The 19,739-nt window shown below is 45.0% G+C and overlaps 1 long non-coding RNA gene across 1 annotated transcript in view; it reads left to right on the top strand.

Annotated features, from left to right (window-relative positions):
• Positions 1-9,019: 9,019 nt before the first annotated feature.
• Positions 9,020-19,739, top strand: part of LOC144330781 (uncharacterized) — a 68,042-nt gene continuing 57,322 nt past the window's right edge. The window contains exons 1-2 of the long non-coding RNA XR_013397259.1: positions 9,020-9,190; positions 9,636-9,736. This is a non-coding gene — a long non-coding RNA (uncharacterized LOC144330781). The remainder of the gene's footprint in view (positions 9,191-9,635; positions 9,737-19,739) is intronic.

Genomic DNA, 19,739 nt, shown 5'->3' with positions numbered 1-19,739 from the left:
TGCTTGAGCCCAGGAGTTTGAGGCTGCAGTGAGCTATAATCTCACTCACAGAGCAAGACTCTCTTTAAAAAAGAAAAAAGTTATATGCCTTCTTTCTTACTAATCTCCTTTTTGTCAGTTGATTTTTCATTGAAACTTCAGAGCACAAAGGGAAAGTTTTCCCTTGACCCTGTTGACCTAAAGGAAAACATCGAGACAAGCTTAGTATGTGTAGCAAATTTATTTGGGTGAGGTTTGAGGACTGCAACTCAGGAGTGTAGATTCAAGTTGCCCTGAATGTATGTTCCCATCAGCAGCAGTTATAAGTAGGTTTTTATAGGAAAAGAAGAGGCAGTTCCTAAGTCATTTACCAAGAATTTACATTAAAATAAAATAAGCTATTGGCTGGCCATATATTGTTCTTTGTATGACAAATTTCAAGAATATGAAGATAATGGATGAGACAGCCAGTCAGGAACAAAATGCCTTTGAACAGTTGCTTCTGTCTGGCCACGAGTGCAGTAATGGGGGCTAGGGTATACCTGCAGTCCCTCTGGACTCGTCTTTCTGGGCCTGATATATTTTGCCAGCCTCGTATATTTTGGCAAAATATATTTTGCCAGCTCATACAGCTGTGAGCTGTTTTTCTTTTCTGAGCCCCTACAATACCAAAACAAGATAACAATATAAGAAAGAAAATTGTGGCCAACCTCACTTGGCAATATAGATGTAAAACTTCTAAGTAAAATGTATTAAAAAATATGTCTTAAATGACTTGTCTGTCCTAGGGTGCAGGGATGGATGAACATTTTCAAATCTCTTAGTGTAATTTACATGAACAGATGAAATAAGCAAAGTTATGTGCTCAGGCTGCAACACAAAAGACCACAGACTGGATGGCATCAGCAACAGAAATTTATTTCCTCACAGTTCTGGAGTCTGGAGGCTTAAGGGGAAGGTGTCAGCAGATTTGTCTTCTCTTAAGGACTCTCTTCTTGGCCTGCAGACGGCCGCCTTCTCACAGCCTCTTCACATAAGCATCCTTGTGTGCACGTACGCCCCCACTGTCCCCTGCAAATCCTGATTGCTTTTTCTTATAACGATACCATCCAGGGTGGGTTAAAACCCATCCTAATGACCTGCTTTCAATTCAGGTATCTCTTTAAAGGCCCCGTCTCCATGTACAGCCACATCCTGGAGTATCGGGAGTTAGGGCTTCACCCTGGGAATTAATTCAGGGGGAACATAATTCAGTCCATATGAATATCTCGATAGATAAAAAAATCCTTGGTTAAATGCAATACTTAATTATTATTTAAAAGACAGATAAAAGTATTTTGTAAACTAGCAACAGAATGAACTTTCTTAACCTGATAAAGGATATCTGCCAGAAACTTACTGGGAAAATGCCTTTTAAAATTAGACAAGGATGCCAACTATAGCCACTTCGGTTTGTCACTAGTCTATGCTTACTGCAGGTCCAAGCCAGCAGAGAAGACAAGAAAAACACATTTTTCTTAAAAATATGACTAGCAAAGGAAGAAAAAAATAGTCCTTTTCCACTAAAAATGTGATTTTCTAGATAGGAAACTCAGAATTTACAGATTATCAGAATTAATAAGAGAAGATTATTCTATATAAAATCAACTGCATCTCTGTATATCAGTAACAAACAGTAGGAAATTATCATTAAAAATTTATTTGAGGCTGGGTGTGTTGGCTCACACCTGTACTCTCAGCACTTGGGAGGCCAAGATGGGAAGACTGCTTGAGCCCAAGAGTTCAAAACCAGCCTGGGCTAGACAGTAAGATCCAATCTCTGCAAAAAAAAAAAATTTAAAAATTAAAATGAACCAGGCACGGTGTATACCTGTAGTTCCAACTAGTTGGGAGGTTGAGACAGGAAACTCTCTTGAGCCCAGGAGTTTGAGGATGCAGTGTGCAATTACTTTGCCATTGCATTCCGGCCTGAGTGACAAAGCAAGACCCTGTCTCTAAAAAAAAGAAATACAGAAACATTTTTTTGATTAAAAATCAAAACACCTCAGCTGGATGCAGTGGCACCTGCCTGTCTGCCTGTAGTCCCAGCTACTCGGGAGGCTGAGGTAGGAGGATCACTTGAGCCTAGAAGTTCAAGGTCAGCCCAAGCAACATAGAGAGACGCTCATTTCTTAAAAAAAAATAAATAAATAAATAAATAAAATAAATAAAAATCAGGCCAGGTGCGGTAGCTCATGCCTGTAATCCCAGCACTTTGGGAGGCTGAGGCAGGTGGATCATCTGAGGTCAGGAGTTTGAGACCAGCGTGGCCAACATGGTGAAACCCTGTCTCTACTAAAAATACAAAAATTAGCTAGGCACAGTGGCGGGCACCTGTAATCCCAGCTACTCAGGAGGCTGAGACAGGCGAATTGCTTGAACTGGGGAGGTGGAGGTTGCAGGGAGCTGAGATAATGCCATTGCACTCCAACCTGGGTGACGAGAGTGAAACTCCATCTGAAAAAAAAGAAAAAAAGGCATCACTTTGTACCCCATAAATACTTGTTATATGTGCTTGTAATTTGTCAGTTAAAAAGTCAACTAATTTGGCTGGGCACAGTGGCTCACGCCTGTAATCCTAGCACTTTGGGAGACAGAAGCAGGCAGATCACGAGGTCAGGAGATTGAGACCATCTTGGCCAACATGGTGAAACCTGATTTCTACTAAAAATACAAAAATTAGCTGGGCGTGGTGGTGGGCGCCTGTAGTCCCAGCTACTCAGGAGGCTGAGGTAGAAGGATTGCTTGAACCAGGGAGTTGGAGGTTGCAGTGAGCTGAGATCGTGCCACAGCACTCCAGGCTGGTGACAGAGCGAGACTCCTTCCAAAAAAAAAAAAAAAAAAGTCAACTAATTTAAGAATCAGAGCCAAAAATAAGGTACCTTGGTATAACTCCAACAAAAAATAGCCAAGACTCATATGGAAAAAATTTTGAAATAACAAATCCTTCGATGGGGCTCCTAGAAAAATGAGGTAGATAATAACCCACTTTTTGAGACTTTCTAGATATGAGAGGCTGTGGTGCTGACAAGATGAATGGAACAGAGTCTGTCTTTACAGAACGCAGAATTACCTTCACATGTGAAAGAGTGAAGAAAGAAGGAGTGTGTGAATGAGGTGGTGCCAAGAGCACACTAGCACCTCTGGTGGGGATGAACTCCTACACTGCTTGCACCTCCTCACCCTCTGCAGCCAACAGGAGAAACCCTGGCTTCGGGCGCATTGCACGGGAAGTCATTTGGTGGAAGAGGGCTTTGTAACATTATCCAAGATCAGGAAGGGAAATGGATGCGCTGTCAGCATAACAATGTCCAAGTCACAGGGAAGATTGGAATTTGTGTACAGACCTAATGAAAGCTTTTAGTGGGAATCTAAGCCTTGCAGTGAAAGGTGGCTTTGATTGCTTTTAGATATTTTGTGGGGGGGGGGGGGGGAAGAAAAGAAAGAAGGAAGGAAAGAAAGAAAGAGAAACAAGGAAAGAAAGAAAGAAAGAAGGAAAGAAAAGAAAGAAAGGAAGGAAGGAAGGAAGAAAAAGAAAGAAAGAAAAGAAAGAAAGAAAGAAAAGAAAGAAAGAAAGAAGAAAGAAAAGAAAAGAAAGAGAAAAAGATCTAACTGTAATGCAGAGATGAGGTTTTTTCTAATGTGCTTCCTCCATCGAGCCTCTGCTATACTCAGGAATCAGTTCACCTCTCTTTTCTATGCAGGGGTGGAACTGGGCAGGTGGAGCTAATAACTTGGGACTTGCTCAATTTTGAGGAATGAGTAGCCTGAGAAACTGGAGAGGAACTTAAAAGAACATTAAGAAAAGAAGGTGGCCAGGCGCAGTGACTCATGCCTGTAATCTCAGCATTTTGGGAGACCCAGGCAGGCAGATCACTTGAGGTCAGGAATTCGAGACCAGCCTGGCCAACATGGCGAAACCCCATCTCTACTGAAAATACAAAAAGTAGCTGGGTGTGGTGGCGGGTACCTGTAATCCCAGCTACTCAGGAGGCTGAGGCATGAGAATTGCTGGGAGGTGGAGGTTGCAGTGAGCCGAGATCATGCCACTGCACTCCAGCCTGGGCAATAGAGTGAAACTCCATCTCAAAAACAAACAAACAAAAGAAAAGAAAAGAAGAAGGCATTTAGGGGAGTAAAAGAATACACCTATGGGGCAACCCAGACATTTGGGCAGTGACAGTGAAATCTTGCATCACTGCGTGGGACAGGAAGCTGGGCTGACTAGACTAGAAGGCACAACTCCAGATTTTTTCATCAGCCCTGAGTTGTGTGGTTATGGGTTTCCCACTGAAGTTGGCCTGTGTAGTAGCCAGCTTCAGGGCAGTACTATTCCCCTCACTTCCCAAGTGAATGGAGGGCACTCGACACCTTGTGAGAGTGGGCCAGGAGTGCAGCTGCAGACCAGTCCAGCTGGAGAAAGAGGAGATGGGTCCCCTTGACTGTTGTCCTTGTCTGAAGGTTAGGCACAGGCCAAGTGACAAAGTGTCTATGTCTTGGGCTACAGTGCCATTGGTGGTGGAGTTCCCATGGAGGGAGGCTCAGGACCCTACCCTTTTTGTTGGGTGAAACAAAAAGGCCTTGGTCAAGCTGGGCATGGTGGCTCATGCCTGTAATCCCAGCACTTTGGGAGCCAAAGCAGGTGGATCACCTGAGGTCAGGAGTTCGATACCAGCCTGGCAAACATAGTGAAACCCTCTCTCTACTAAAAATACAAAAGATTAGCTGGGTATGGTGGTGGGTGCCTGTAATCCCAGCTACTTTGGAGGCTGAGCCAGGAGAATCACTTGAACCCGGGAGGTAGAGGTTGCAGTGAGTCGAGATCGCACCGTTGCACTCCAGACTGGGCAACAAGAGCGAGGCTCTGTCTCAAAAATAAACAGACAAACACAAACAAACAAGCAAACAAAAAACAGAAAAGAAAGTAAAGACCTTGGTCACTCTGGAGGTTGGCGGGAACTTCCTTGGGGCAGGGGACAAAATGACCAGTTTGGAACTTGTTTTCTGACTATATGAAGGGACACTGAGTCCCACCTGTCCTTTCTGGCAGCTTTCATCAATGTGAAGCTCATCTAATCAGCCTGTTCTTGATGGCAGAGTTCTTGCATGGCTCTTACACAGGAATGGAGCAAAAGAGGAAGGATTTTCCCACCATGATGATGCTGTTCTAGCTCACCTGGAATGCCTCTTCTCTTCCTTTCCAGTCATCCAGAGCTCAACTCAAACCTCATCCTTTCCAGGTTACCCTGGACCACGGTGATCTCACCTTCCTCCCCAAAGTGCTTGGAGGTTTCTCGTCTGCATTATTCCTTTACCATTTCTGTAAATATGTATGCTGCCCGTGTCATGTCTTGTGTTGTTAATTGCACTTGTTATAAGTGTAGGTTTTCTGTTTTCATTAGATAGTACTTTTTTTCAGATCCTTTTATAGTCTTTATATTGTCCAAAGTATGTGTTTATAGTAGTTGCTTAATTAATACTGATTGAATATACTTGTGTGTAAATTTATAAATGAACAAATGAGGCCGGGCATGGTGGCTAACACCTGTAATCCCAGCACTTTGGGAGGCCAAGAAAGGTGGATCACCTGAGGTCAGGAGTTTGAGCCCAGCCTAGCCAACATAGTGAAACCCTGTCTCTACTAAAAATACAAAAAATTAGCCTGGCACAGTGGCAGGCACCTGTAATCCCAGCTACATGGGAGGTTGAGGCAGGCGAATCGCTTGAACCTGGGAGGCAGAGGTTGCAGTGAGCTGAGATGGCACCATTTCATTCCAGCCTGGGTGATAGAGTGAGACTCTGTCTCAAAATAAATAATTAAATAAATAAGTGAATGACTGAATAGCAAAAGGACTGAACACATCCTACCTTTGAGTGCTTCTTTGTGATGACTTGGTGTTAGAGGCAGGCAGAGATCATTACAACCTCGTGGATGAGATTTCTGCACCACCTTCCCTCTAGGGTTTGTTTTAGTAAAGAACTGTCGTGTTGTTAACTCCAACTCCTTTCCAAATATACATGTTTCCTCAGACGACCAGGGTCCTCACGACCCCTGGTGTAGTTACTGAGCACAACTTTGTGTTTATTCACATCCTGTCTCCAAGTAGCCAGTAGTAAGATGCTGGTTAATAACTCTTACTGTATATTGCAAGGGTACTTAATCACTTCCACATGCCCCTCGACTTCACGTTATATTGTTTCAGCTGCTAATTTTCGAAATCCCCCAAACAAGACCTCTGCTCTGAAACATGTGCTTCAGAGCTGTTTCTTTCTGCCCTGTTCTTCTAGAAAACTTACATGTGGTTTATTTCAACAGCAGGAGTGACGGGGAAACATGTTCATAACTTTTCTCCCTCTTTTCCTCCTTTGAGTCTCTTTTCTGCCAAAGCTCTTGGCTGGGATCCAGAAATGGCACATTCAATAATACCCAGTGTGTTTGAGTAATATTTTATAATTACATTGTTGCTGGGAAAATGGTTGCCTTGAGAATAATTCCTCTGCATAAACAAAGTCTGGGACCCCTGTGCCCCTTCACACCCCCCTTGCTGTGGGGAGAGGGAGGCAAGAAAGAAGGAAAGAAAGGAAGGAAAAAAAAGGAAGGAGAGAGGAATGTAACATTTTCCTGCTTGGCTTTAGAAAGGGAACACGTCAGAGAAGATTTATAAATTGGTGAAGGATGAGTACTAACAGCTTTTAGGAACCCTGCCAATTCTATGCTTGGAACTGATGTTCATCAGAAGGTAAACAGGAAAGCCATGTCCAGGTGTCTAGGAGGTGGAGGGTGGACAGCACTGTGGACTGGAAACTGAGGATCTGGTCGACTCTCCTGCCCTCCCCACATTCATATTCTCCCACCTGGCTCCTTCAGGCAGCTACTCTTTCCAGCCTCACCTGAAGCTGGTTTCTGGATTCAAGGGGGATGCATATTAGAAGGTCTAGAGGAAAGACTTCTGGTGGGTGAAGGGAAGGAGGGCTGTTGCTAACGGTGGCTTTAATTGAGAGGTCTTCTTAGCTGTAACCTCAAGAGCCTACATAGGGCAGGGCTGTCTCTGAAGCAGCTGTTTGCCAGGTTGGCTAGAAAACCTGGGGATGAGTATTCATGTGGGCTTCAGTTGCCACAACTTATGAGGACTTGACTGTACTTTATTAACTACAGCATTTTGGAAGGGGCTCTGTGCAGACCTTCCCTCCCAGTTGCTTCCATTCTAGATCTGAACTCCGGGTGTGAGGTGCTAGGATGCAGCTCCAACCCCAGGAAAATGTCATCACTCACAAGAAGAGACATCTATCTAGGATGGTCACTCAAAAGTAAACGCCCCACAGGGGCCACTGCAGAGCCTGGCAAGTAAGAGATCAAGGCATGTGGTCTGCAGCATCAGAGGTCACTTGCGGGTTACTCTTGCACTCTGGCTTGAATGGGTGACAGCAGCTTGTATGCTCATCGTCTTCCTGACATTTCCAAACAATTCAGGATAGATCATTAGAGTAGTTTCAGCCAAAAGGAGCTTTTAGTTAGAGTCCAAGATGTCATTTATTAAGGACGAAACAAGTAAAAATCACATTTCAAAGAACTAAACCCCCAGACCCTATTTTCAGATGCCAATCCTCCAAAATAACATAAAAAGTCAAACCCTCAAACAAAATGAAGTACCATGCACCAGTTCCAAGTCTCCTGGGACTCCCTGAGGCTCTACTGTACCCTCCTTTCCAACCTCTTTGTTCGTTCTGGCTGCTGTAACAAAATATCATACTGGGTGGCTTATAAACAACAGAAATGTATTTTTTACAGTTCTGGAGCCTGGGAAGCCCAAGATCAAGGCAATGGTAGACTTGATGAGTCTTCTCAGTGATGAGACCAGCCTTCTCAATGATGAGACCAGCCTTCTCAATGATGAGACCAGCCTTCTCAATGATGGCATCTTCTTGTGTCCTCACATGGTGGAAGACTCAAACAAGCTTCCTTGCCAGGTTGAGTATTTACTCTGTTCTTTGTGTATGTAACTTGCCACTGAGTCTGTGTATGGGTGGGAATGGTCTGGTTCCCGCTCGAGTTTGGGAATACTACTACATTTTAATGTGATTTACCTTCACTGATCTGAGCTGTTTCACATGATTGCTAGGGGAACAGGCATTAAGTGATTCTCAGTCACCTAGCTCCTTCTGGGGTGCATGGAAGAAATGACTTGTATTTATTGTGATAACGTGTTTACATTTAAATACAATTTGAAGCTATTTTCTCTCCACAGTCTTCTCTTGGGTCACAGCCATGGAACAAGCACTGTTGCCACTAATTTTTGAATTCTCAATTTCCATCATTTCTGCTCAGGGGAATCTTGGGTCTTCTTACAGGAGAACAGAGAACCTGACTAGCCCCCCTCCCAGGAGAGTGAGGGGAGGCTGGAGCTTCACTAATACAAGCCAGAGGGGAGATTTTGATTGATCCAATTTATAAAACACAAGGCTAGAGCTTTCAGCAGCTCCTTCTTGCATCCAGCCAAAAGCAAAATCACCAAAACGTGCTTGCTGAGATTCTGCCTCATTTTAAGCCTTGGTAAAATGCATTTCTCTCTATGTCTTCTCTTTAATTCTCTCTTGTCACACCCTAACATCAGGAGCCTGCAGAATCCCTTAGGGTGCTGAGGGAACAGAGACTTAAGACCAAGTCACAGCAAGGGGCTTCTCAGGTGGCTAAAATGCCAACATGACTTAGTTTATATGAACTTGGGAGGCCCCCAATCAAACAAATCCACTCCCTTTCATTGACCTGCCTGGAATTTTCACCACAGAGATTACAAAACTGGGAGCAATTAGCTGGAGATATTAATAGGTTCTGTCATGTAAAGTATTTGTAACAAAGCCTTCGGTTGAATTCCAGACTGAGAAGTTTTACTCCTGGAGCCAAAGAAGGCTTTGTTCTGGTTGACATCATGAAACTATTTTTAGGGTCCAAGTCTGCTCTGGCAAGGGGACTGAGGATTCACTGTCCCCTCCTCCTGCCTCCAGACCTCTTGTGCCAATGCCACCCCCGTCCCTTTTCTTTCCCAGAGCTGGGTGCGTGGCTGGACGTGACCAGGAAAGGATGAAGGTTTCAAGAGAATCAGCCCCCGGTGGGCTGCTGTCTCTGCGTGGCTTCGAGGGGTGGGACAAGGAACATCACCTGACCCAAACTAGGGTAGGCAAATTCTTTTCCAGCTCCTGGAGACTGTGGTTGGGAGTTTGGAAAGACTGAGGAAGGTCATGTGTCCTCTTCTGACATAGGAGACATTTCGTTCTGTATCAAAAAATGTTTCTATGATGTCCTGACTTCCTTATGGACTCCTACACTCTATGTTTGTTCAAGGTCTGATACAGGAGCACAGATCTGATTTGAAAGAGAAGGAAAGGTCCCCTGCATATGGCAGTACTCCCACTCCTCTCTATTTTGTATTTGTGGAGTTCTTTGTGCTTTTCCTATCAGTTTTATCCTTTGATTTAATGTGATCCTCTAACCAACCTATGCAGGATCTGGTATCCTGGTGATGGGGAAACCAAGGACCAGAGAAGATAAATCATTTTCACAAGGTGATTTAAAGGAATAACAATCCATGTTTCTCAACTCCTGTTGCATTTTTTTCCAGTAGGCTGAGCATGTTTCCCCAGCTGGAGGAGAGGGTTTCCAGGAAGAGCCTGTCCCAAGGAAGAATTTTTTTGCTTCGGCCTGGCATGACCTACCACAGAGGTAAGCTGAGCTGGGTCACATCCCTCAAGCATGCTGGGTGATCTTCCACTCTGTCACATGGCTGGGCAATGGTTCCCAGTGTGGGGCAGGCCACTTCCCATTTTCTCCCTTCATCATGGTAATCCTGGGCTAAATGTGAATCTCACAGGACAGAGTGGTACTTCCAAGTTGTACTGATGCCTGAGGGGCATGCAGATTTATAGGCACAAGGCCACCCCTAGGCCATGTGGTGCCTTTGCATGAATTAGCAAAAGGTGCCTCCTCCAAGTCAACAGGTTCACAGCAGGACACAGGACTTGGGAGAGGAGCCCTGATCAGCCCCACTTGGTCAGGAACCCATGTTCAGCCTCCACTTGGTCAGGTACCTTTATGCAGAGAATCTAGGAAAGAGAATAGAGCCTGGATCCTGGGCTTCCTCCTCCCTGATCATTACACAGGAGTCTGGGAAATTATCATCCACACAACGGATGGGTTCAGTTGCTTGGTGGGTGTCAACCCAATGACCACAACCAAGGAAGATTTAGCAAGGGGATGTTATTACTTGTAACAAGTAAGGAGAACCCCAGGTATGGTTCCCAAAGCAGTGTCTCTCCAGTTGAGGGCTGGGTCAGGTTTTATAAGCATAGGGTAATGAGGTGTGATCTGATTGGATCTTGCAATGAGGTGATGCCAGGAGGCCTGATCTGACTAGATCCTGCCATGGGGTGACACCAGAGTTCAATCTGATTGGATCCTGGATCCTGCCATGTTGGATTCACGCCTCAATTCAGTCCCCATTCCCCAACTCCAGGACTTAGGTTCCCCGGGTGGCTGCCTGCTTGGTTCATCTGGGCACGCTCAGGTTAGGGTCCATGGAACTGAAAAAAAAAACAGCTCAGAACTTCGTTACATAGAAGTTGAACCATATTGGTCTGGTCCAGCTACGAAATCACTGACGGGGGTGAAGGTTGGCTGAGTGGCTCCCCCATACAGTAGATCCTGACTGAGGAATTCATTCTCTCTCGTTTTCCAAACTTTAAGCCTTCTGAAGGAATGAGCAGCATTTCCCACCTCCTCTCAAGGACAGCCAGGACTCTGTGTTCCAAGAGCTGGACTTCCCTTGCCCCAGGGGAGAAACAAGTATAGGCTTGTTTGGGGGAGGAGCTGGTTTATCCAAGAACTGGAGGACTTTCAGGTTGAAGGAGAAGGGAGATCCAACCTGAGAAAGAGTGAGATGCCTGCACAGGAGGCTGAAGTGGTGCCGGGCTCTTTGTGAGTGGAGATCTGTGTGTACTCTGCCTCTGTACAGTGGGCTGGAGGTTGCAGGACCTTGGATAGGATGAGTGTGGAGATGTCTGTGGCTTGAACAGGAACCACTACCTCCCTTCTTGGCTTGGAAGGAGGATACTTGAAGCCGCAGAGTCTTCCCATTGAGCATCAAAGTAATGAGTACAAGGTACTGAAGAAAGGCGGCCCTTCCCCAAGTTTCCTGAATTGCGTAAACCCCAGGATATTTTTTATGACCCAAAAGAAATTAAAAGTGACTTAAGAGGCTGAGCCAGGTTTAAGCTCACTTAGAAAAACAAAGAAATGGGTTGTTTCTTGTGCCCCAGATTTATGGACTAAATTCATACTGTTTACCAAGTTCCACCAAAGGCTTAAAATTCACATCCAGTCAGCCCATAACCCCTCCCCGGCTGTCACCCCAAGACACGCACGTGGAAGACAACTTCTTGTCTTCATCTGTGATTCCCCCAAACATAACATTGGTTGGACTTTCCGTTTGGAAAATATTTCTTCCTCAAGGCAGCCAATTTAAAACTAAATTGTAGTCTGGCTTCACCTGTAAAATGTTTGTGGTAGAGGTGGGGTTGTAGGCAGGAAAGCTCACTGTGGAATCTGCTTATATGTCTTGAGACCCATCTTTCTTTTTTTTAAAAATGGAGTCCCTCTCTGTCATCCAGGCTGGAGTGCAGTGTGGTGTGATCTCGGCACACTGCAACCTCCGCCTCCTGGGTTCAAGCAATTCTCCTGCTTCAGGCTCCCTAGTAGCTGGGACTACGGGCGTGCACCACCACGCCTGGCTAATTTTTGTATTTTTAATAGGGATGGGCCGGTCTTGAACTCCTGACCTTAAGTGATCCACGTGTCTGGGTGATCCATCCTCCCAAAGTGCTGGGATTACAGACGTGAGCCACTGTGCCCGGTCTTGAGATCCATCTTGACTTCTGGGAAACCTGGTAATATCTCTGATCCCCAAAGACATAGATTTGTGTCATGGGGCTTCTCCAGGGTGTTGAGGAGCCCTGGAATCAGTGAGAAAAGTTAAAAGTTCTATAATATTGGAAAATGGAACTTGCCTAACTCTGAGTGTCTGAGGCGCAGAGCCTGGGAAGGTAGCCCGTCTGAGAACTGTGCTTCTAAATGTCCTTCTTGTCCCCAAGCCTTTCTCCCTAAGTCCCAGTCCTTCTGGGCAATTTGCAGCTGGGTCCTTCTATTCCCTCACATGTCAGCTGGAGGAGGGTGAGATTTCTGCCTCTCCTTTTTCTTGAGTACAGAGGAGGTTCTACGATGACCTCGATTCTCATCAGCTCTTAAGAGCACTTTAAATGAAAGGCACTGTAAGAGAAGAGCTTATTCTTTCTGCGAAGATAAAACCTGCATTCAATCCAGATTACTGCTGTCCTGCCTCTCTCCTTCCCCTGCTAAACCTGGAACTGATTCTGTGGGTGGTTTGATATTTGAAAGAGGGAGCAGTAATTTCAATTCTATGTCCTGATGTAAACTGTTACAATCATTTCTTCTTGGACTGAGCAAAACTCAAACCAGGGTGACTTTAGATTCAGTCCACCCATCATTATTATTCATTTTGAGCCTCTGATACAGAGAAAAAGAAGATTCCCTCTGCACCCCCTTTTCTGTTTTTGCTCTAATCTCCCCCTTACCTCACCTGGAAAAGGTGGATGGTCAGCAGCAAATGTTGCCGGGCAAAGATTCACACCAACAGCTACCTCTGTGGAGTCCACAAGGCTGGCCGGGTCTCTCCAGCCCTCTCTCCACCAAAAGGCAACTCGCCAAGCCCTGCACAGGGGGTCCTGTGGTTCTGACCTACTCTGTGCCCCTGTGGCTGGCTGTGCTCTTCACCCACATCACCCACACTCTAGAGATGAATGTCAGAGCTCCTCCTCTCTGCTCCATCTGCTCACCAGAGGCTGCGGCCTTCTCATTAGGTCTCGCTGATGGAATTTCATTTTCCTTTTCCAAAGCGCACTCTTGAGGACCCATCAGTCCGGAGTTTCTGGCTTTCTAGAGCTGCGTAGCCAGCTGGCTGTACCCACTTCCTTGGCTACCATCGCTTGCGGCTCAGGGAATTTGTCAGCCATGGCCCCTGGGGAAGGAGCTCCTGCCAAGCTCTGCTCTTTTTCAGTCTTCTCCTTGGCTCCCTCCCTCTTCCCTTAGCCCTGCACACTTTGTTTTCTCTCTTCTTCCATCCAGGCAAGGTTCCTGTTCTTTAGACAATGAGAGTCTTCATGAGAAACCAAAATCCAGAATAAGGAATAGGAGAAGGTCGCTCAAGGGTCAGGGCAGTGCACTGCAGGACCACAGTCAAGGGCATTGTCAGTGCTGGCTGATGTTTTGGCCAGAGGAGGCTGGACCATGGTAAAGAGTGCACAGAGGATGTGGTCAGCAGAGAGAAACATCGGCAAGAAAACTGGGACATGAAGAGCTTGCCATGGTCATTTTCAGGTGAAATACTGGTGTCGAAATTTCACTTTAGACCGAGGAAGCAGTAATGGGGCAATAGTTTGTCTACTGAAAATCAAGCCTTGTGGATATTGATTTGCCTTAATCTCTTTCAGCTTCTGAAAGTAGTGGTAAATGATATAGGGGGCTGCTCCCCCAGCCTTGGTTCTGTCCACCAGGGTGGGGCACTCTATGGTACAGGAACCTCAGGGAAATTTATCTGGGCATTACCAATAAATGCCACCTACCTGTCTCCTCTTTCAGAAAGATTACTGGGAGAAAAAATCTGAAAATAACCCAGGAGATTCCAAGATTCAACTAATAACCAGGATAGTAGCAAGGAAGAGACTAAGTGAAGGCATCTAAGAATCAACAGAACTGCCTGCAAAGCCCGCTAATAAGTTCAGATTTTAAGAGTGATCCCGTAAAAGATGGAAGCTAAGGCCAGCTCACGTGGATGAGGTCAGGGAGACTCAGGGCCACAGTGAGCTGTGGATTGTGAAATGTGTCAAACAAGAAAATGGACTATTTGGAAAAAGGAAATGACAACAGAATAAAGCCAATGCTGGGGAAAGATTGTGTAATTGCTGAAGAACCTAGCCTTTTTTGTCTTATGAGCCAAAAGAACTTTCAAGATCATGTTGTCAGTGGTAGAGTCGCTCCCCATATTTATTTTTCTCTTTTCTTGTTTACTAATAGAGCTCTCTTCCCCCTTGCCCCATTCCCAGCTTTAGGTGGATACATGACTGCTCAATTACAAACTGAATTTTCCCGCCTTTTTTCGCAGTTGGTGGCAACGTGGCAATGACACCGGCCAGTGGGATATGAGCAGAGTGATGTGTACATTTCTAGTTAAAGTAGAAATCCCTGGACCTTCCTTCTCCCTGTTTCTGCTGCCTTGGATCCAGAGGCAAAAGTCACATGTTGACCCCCTAGCCTGGCTCCCTGGACCTTTTTGAGTAGAGCTAACCCACCATCCCTGAACCACTTTTAATGGCAAAAATCACAGTTACTTTTGCACCAACCGAATACTTGAAAGTTTGGTGAAAAAGAGGCATAAACTTCTTATTTAAGCCACTGTACTTTGGCTTGTCTTTGTTACAACACTGTAGCCTGTAAACCTTAATCAGCACACAATCTAAAGGTCTCATTTTGCAGAACAGAGAAAGATACCCACAGGCGTTTAAAACTCTGATAAGTTATTGATGAAGTGGCACCAGAACCCATGTCAACTGTTGTGAGTATAATGACTCTTTCTATTCTACCTTCTGACTCAGAGAACACAGAGCCCATCAAATCCTAGTTACCATGTCTTTTCCACTAAAAAGAATAATCTTCAGCCTGGAAATGGTGGAACAAATATTGACCAGAAGGAAATGAAGCCAAAGGAAGGAAATAGAGTTTCATTTCGAATCAGTTGAGGACTCCAGATTGTTGTGGGTTTGATCAGAAGCTCAGGTAAATCATTGCCCTTTCTGAAAACTGCAGCCTGGGGAAAGGTCTTGCTTCTACAAGCCTTTGGTACATTTTTATTAGGGCCAGGTCCTTCCAGCTGTAAGGTTGAGTGTATTCCTCTGTGGCTCAGGGGCAGCCACAGTCTCAGGGGGCCAGCTGGAGACCGCTGGGAGGAAGACACCCCTTCCCCAAGCTTGTTCTCTGTCAATGAGTGTGCCACGGTGCCAATTATATGCCTAGATATTATTTATTTAGATCATCAGGGCTTTTCTGTCTTCCAGAACTCTTTTCCTTCATAAAGCTTTAGTTTGCATATGCAGAGAAAAGCTGATGATAGGAGATCCAGCAGGTTGGCCCCCAGTAAACTTCACCCGTGTCCAGTGTGCTTAGCTCAACCCAGTAGTCGGAACCTCTGATTTTTGTTTGCCTTGATGGCAGTACAAACAGACTGGACAGGGCGAGACTTGTGATGGTGATGACCTGCCCATCATGCTCAGTCCTTGACCTGGGATGTGACTCACAAAGCCAGTCATTCACCTTACACATTTCATGCATTCCACACCCTGACTCACCACAGGTTCCGAAGGTCACTGTATTAGCATTCTCCAGAAATGCAGAAGCAATGGTGTGTGTGTGGGGGTGTGTGTTTGCGTGTGGAGAGAGAGGAAAAAAAAAGAGAAGAGAGAGAGAGAGAGATTTATTATAAAGAATCAGGCCAGGCACAGTGGCTCACGCCTGTAATCCCAGCACTTTGGGAGGGTGAAGTGGGTGGATCACCTGAGGTCAGGAATTTGAGACCAACCTGGCCAACATGGTGAAACTCCATTTCTGCTAAAAATACAAAAAATTAGCCAGCTGTGGTGGCAGGCACCTATAATCCCAGTTACTCGGGGGGCTGAGGCAGGAGAATTGCTTGAACCCAGGAGGCAGAGGTTGCAGTGAGCCAAGATTGTGCCATTGCACTCCAACCTGGGTGACGAGGTGAAACTCCATCTCAAAAAAAAAAAAAAAATTTGGCTTACATGATTATGGAGGCTGGCAAGTCCCAAAATCTGCAGGAGGCCAGCTGGAGATCCAGGAGAGCTGATGGTTTAACTCCAGTAAGTCCTAAGGCCTGAGAACTAGAACAGCCAGTGGTGTAGTTCCAGTTCAAAGGCTGGTAGGCAGGAAGAATTCTCTCTTACTCAAGGGTCAGTAATTTTGTTCTATTCAGGTTTTCAACTGATTGAATAATGCCCCCATCACTCACATTAGGGAGAGCAATCTGCTTTACTCAGTCTCCTGATGTAAACATTAATCTCAAAACACCTTAGCAGAAACACCCAGAATAATGTTTGACCAAATATCAGGGGACCCTATGGCTCTATCAAGTGGACACGTAAAACTAACCACTACAGTGGATTGTCTGATTCTCTTGGGAGGGTGTCAGGAAAGGGCATGGGGTATGTGGAAGTGGGGGGTGGAAAAGTGCATAGTTTTTGAGTGTAACATCCACATTTTGTGCAAAACACTGAACATAAATTAGAATGTAAAATTAAGAGACTCAGAGGAATAGAGCTCTGTATTTTCAAATATGTGTGAATTAAACTCCTATTATTCTATCTAACTCTTTGTCTCAACAGATAGACAGACAGACAGACACACAATCCCCAAGATTTAAATGAAACAGATGGCTTTCCTATTCCATTAGGTCACCACAGATCCATTCCAGGTGTCCCTGCTCATATTTGGCATTTCCATCTTCAGGTCCATCAAAAGACAGACACATTTAAGACAATAAGATGTCTTTCTCTTTCTGGAAATATATTTTCCATTCATTCTTTCAATCACTCACTCATTTAAACATATTATTTGAGTGCTTGCTCTATGCTGATAGGGAAGGTATTTTGTTCTTTCTCCCATTGTCTTTAAAAGAGTTTGGTGCTCTGGGAAGCATATAAAGTGTGGGAAGTGGGCCTGGAAGTGAGGAGAAGACAGAGAGAAGAGGAATAGTGGTGGCATGAATGAAACAGAGGAAGAGAATGATAGATAAAATAAGACAATGTGGGGCTGGGTGCAATGGCTCACGCCTGTAATCCCAGCACTTTGGGAGGCTGAGGTGGGTAGACCACCTGAGGTCAGGAGTTCAAGACCAGCCTGGCCAACATGGTGAGACCCTGTCTCTACTAAAAATTCAAAAATTAGTCAGGTATGGTGGCAGGCACCTGTAATCCCAGCTACTTGGGAGGCTGAGGCAGGAGAATTGCTTGAACCCGGGAGGCAGAGGTTGCAGTGAGCTGAGATCATACCAGTGCACTCCAGCCTGGGTGACAGAACGAGACTCTGTCTCAAAAAAATAAAAATAAAAAAAATAAAGATAAGACAATGTGGTGGAGTTAAAACTTAGGAAGCACTGGGACTGTGGGAATGAAGACCTGATGTGAGAGGGAGGGACTGAGCAGAAAAGTGGGCTGAGAAGGTAGCTGAGATAATGGAAGAATTTTAGAGTCAGAGTTGAAAGACCTAGACCTAAGTCCTATTCCACTATCATCATTTGTGTTTTTTCATTCATTAATCCTTTCAACAAATATTTACTGAGCACAAACTATCTTTGTGGTATTGTGTAAAGCATAGAAATACTGAAATACCAGGACAGATGAAGTCCATCTCTTTCTATCATCACAGTGTGTAGGCAGAACTCTAAGGTGGTCCCCATTATCTCCACTCCCTGATGTTACAACCTGTGTAGTACCAGCTGCATGAATATAGGTGGGATCTCTGAATTGCTTTTAGTTGTAAGAATATGGGAGAGGTGATGGGATATCACTCCTGAGATTACTCTGGGAAGACTTGATCTGGCTCTCTTGGTGGCCTTGAAGGAGCAAACAGCCATGTGGTGAACAATCCAAGGAAAGGGTTGTGTGCTAATGAGATGAGAGCAGCCCTGAGCCAACAGCCAGCAAGAAGACAGGACCCTCAGTCCTGCAGAAACATGATGATTTCTGCCAACAACCTAAGGGAGCTTTCAAGTGGCTCTCTTCCCACTTACACCTTCAGATGAGAACACAATCCAGTCAACACACTGATTGCAGCATTATGAGATTGTGAACCAAAAATCCAGCTAAGCCATGATTGAATTCCTGACTCATGGAAACTGTGAGATAATAAACACCTGTTATTCAGGTCACTAAATTTGTGGTAACTTGTTATGCACTTTAGAAAACTATGTATTCATAGATTTTACAATTTAAATGAAAAAATGGAGTTCAACACAGTTCAATAAGTACTGGGGTAGATTGCATTCTTTGTCCTAATATTTCACGTCCTTTCTCTGTCCTTGTTCTTTGCAATGTGACTTTAGAGTTTGTCCTGCTAAAGGAATGGAGCATATTTTTCCTACCCTTTTACTTTGGTTTTAGCCAATGGAATGGTGCAGACATGACCATGTGCCTATTCCAAGCCTAGACTTTGCACACGTCTATTTGCCCTCTTCTGCCCCTACCATCACCATGAGAGGAACCCGCTGCAGTCAGCTGGCCTGAAGAGAGGGAGAGATGTGTGGAGCAGAGGCTGGTCCCAATGGCTCACCAACCTCAGTGAGAGGCAGAGTGGCCACCCAGCCACTGCATCCTGAAGTGAAGCCACCATCCGAGCCTGAACTAGACCTGTCATGTCCAGCTGACCTGCAGCCCATGAGAACCTGAGAATATGGTTTCAAGTCACTGGATTTTGAAGCAGTTTGGAATGCAGTATTTTTGTGCCCACAGCCAATTGTTACAATCACGTAAATAATTAATTACAATTGTGACACCTGTCATGAAGGAGAAATAAGAAGATATGAGAGTATAGAACTGAGTAACTCAACCTTTTTGTGGGGACAAAAGAAGGTTTTTCTGAAGAAATGACATTGAAGTTGAGACCCTGAGTAAGAATTTAACTAAGCAAAACGAGGTTGGAGTGAAAGAAAGAATATTCCAGGCAGAGGGAATAGCAGGTACAAGGTCTTGAGGCAGGAAGTGTTTAGCACATTTGAAGAGCTAAAGAAAGGCTAATGTGGCTGGAGCTCAGGGGGATGGGGGGAAGAGTTAGGTGTGATGAAGGTAAAGATAAAGACATAGACAGGGATTGACCATGAAGTGCTTGAGAGTCATGTTAAGTATTTTCTTCTTCTTCCACCTCCTCCTCCCTCTCTTCTTCTTCTAGAAATAATGGGGACCTCGCATGAGTTTTAACTTAAGAAATGAAATGGGCAGATTTTCAATTCTGAAACAACACTCAGCATGGTATGAGAATGGCACAAATATGGCAACAGTAGTGTTGGAAGACCAGAGAAGAGGCTGCCTTTTTGGCCCTGGGGAGGCATCACAGTGAGGGAGGCAACAGTCTAGTGTGGAGATGGAAAGACATATTTAGGAGAAAAAAATGATGGAATTTGGTAACTGCTGAGAGGAAGTTCAGAGAAGATGCAGTGTCAAAAGTGTCTGTCTCTCAGGTTTCTGGCATGAATCATTGGGTAGTTGGTGAATTTGATCATTAACATGGAGAGAATTGGAGGAAGAGCTTATCTGGAGTTTTTTTGTTTTTTTGTTTTTTTTTTGAGATGGAGTTTTTGTTCTTGTTGACCAGGCTGGGGTGCAATGGTGTGATCTTGGTTCTGAAACCTTTGGCTACTGGGTTCAAGCGATTCTCCTGCCTCAGCCTCCCAAGAGTAGCTGGAGGCATGTGCCACCACACTTGGCTAATTTTTGTATTTTTAGTAGAGATGGGGTTTCACCATGTTGGTCAGGTTGGTCTTGATCTCCTGGCCTCAGATGATCCGCCTACCTTGGCCTCCCACAGTGCTGGG

The sequence above is a fragment of the Macaca mulatta genome, chromosome 8 (genome assembly GCF_049350105.2).
Source record: "Macaca mulatta isolate MMU2019108-1 chromosome 8, T2T-MMU8v2.0, whole genome shotgun sequence".
NCBI classification, from domain to species: Eukaryota; Metazoa; Chordata; class Mammalia; order Primates; family Cercopithecidae; genus Macaca; species Macaca mulatta.
This window is presented reverse-complemented; position numbering and strand designations above follow the sequence as displayed.